We start from the raw sequence: 1,943 nt of genomic DNA on the forward strand, positions 1-1,943 counted from the left end.
CCCCGCTGCAATCTGAGCACTCCCTGTCTCCATCCCCACGAGGACGTGGTCATTAACCTCCCTGGCTGCCCTGGAAATGGAACCACACGTGTATTTCATGCTGAGCCTTTCCTGGAACGAGGTTCATCATTAACCAGCCAGCTGCTCCTGCCTGCTCTCCCAGCTGCTGCTGCATCCCCAGGCTGTTGCTGTGGGACCCTGTGAGGTGTCCTGCCCACGGCAGGGCTGGAATGGGATGAGCCCAAAGGTCCCTGGCAGCCCAAACCCGTCTGTGAGCTTCTGATTCTCCCATTTTGTTCCATTTGGAGAGCTAATAAAGAAGCTAATTTTAATTAGGTTTAATAAGAAGCTTATTCTTTAATTGTAAAGGAGTTAATTAGTTATTCTAAAGAAGTTAATAAAGTTAATAAAGAAGCTGTGGTGTGGCTGCTGGCGTGGCAGGGCTGTGCTGAGTGTCCTGGGCCGTGTCTGTCCCATCCTCAGCAATCCCCATCTCCTTGTGCCGTTCCTGTGGTGGCTGCACAGGGTGATGGATCCCTGCCCGTGTCACAGTGAGCTCACAGCCGTGTGCTGGCACAGCTGGACAGGGCTGAAAGCAAACCCAGAGTGCTCTTACAGTGGAGGAAACTCTTCCAGTGTGAATCAGAAATGCCAAGCGTGAAAATTCTTTCAGCTCTTCTTTACTTAGTGACTTCAAGCTCTTCAAGTCCATTCCCATTTTTGTACAGCTCAGCCCATGGAAGTTGCCAGAGGAATTCTTCTCCTGAGCTCTTGCCAGCTGAAAAACAAACCCCAATTCTTTCAGTGATGCAAACCACTGCTGGGCTCTTGCTGTGGGTCTTACAACACTGCCTGCAACGTGACTTGTTTTGCTTACAAACTCCCACCAAGTGTTGCAATTCAGCTCTAAAAATAGAAACCAGTTTTATTTATCCCAGAGCCCTTGTTGTCACAGCTCTCAGAGCCACAGCCAGTCCTGTTGTCTCCAAGTGCCACTCCACATCCCTTTGGCAGAGGATAATTGAACCCCCGAGCAGGGAACAGGCGGGAGGAGCACGGCTTTGGTGATCCACAAAAATAGGAACGAGTTTCTAAAGAATCTGGGTAGCACTCACATGTTTGTCCTGCACAGTTGTGAGCTTTGGATGGAGGGAAAATGGAGATTTTCAATGGAAAGTTCCAGATACTTAACTATTGTTTAAGGGGGGAATAAACCCCAGAGCTTCCTTTCCAAAACTGAACCTGTGCTCCAGGGCAGGTTTCTGCTCCCCAGCCCTGCACTCAGGTCACTCTGTCATTCCTGTCAGCACTTCATGGCTGTACACTGGGAACAGTTCCCACTCTTCTTCCCAGTCTTCCCTGTTTCTCATGTCAGGAAGACACAAAATCAAACAAATACACCCTATTCGCTTGTAGAGAACTTTGTGTTGTGGGGCTGTTAGAAGTATCTTGTACCCAAATGTGTTTATTTCATGTGTATTTGTGTTTTTTTCTGATGGAAAGGGAATTTTCAGTGAGTATGGACCATGGCTGTTTCCTCAGCTATGAGAGGCAGTGGGACAGAGCACACTGGGGTTACAGATCTGCTTTATACCTGTGCATTTTAGTCCTCAAATGGAACCTTGCAGGGCTTTGGAACAACACCTACCTTTTCCTGTCTATTATAGCATTTTCCCACCTTCCCAGCACTCCCAGGTGAGTTCAGAGCGTGCTGTACCCAGGAGTGCTGTTCCTGATGGGGATGATCCCCATGCCTGGCCCTGCACTTCCACAGGTGAGGATTTCCATAGAACATGGAGTGAGTCCAGAGGAGCCCCCCTGCCCTGGAGCCAGGCTGGGAGAGCTGGGGTGGCTCAGCTGGACAGGAGAAGCTCCAGGGAAACCTCTGAGCCCCTGCCAGGGCCTGGAGGGGCTCCAGGAGAGCTGGAGAGGGACTGGGGACA

The sequence above is a fragment of the Parus major genome, chromosome 6 (genome assembly GCF_001522545.3).
Source record: "Parus major isolate Abel chromosome 6, Parus_major1.1, whole genome shotgun sequence".
In the NCBI taxonomy this organism is placed as follows: domain Eukaryota; kingdom Metazoa; phylum Chordata; class Aves; order Passeriformes; family Paridae; genus Parus; species Parus major.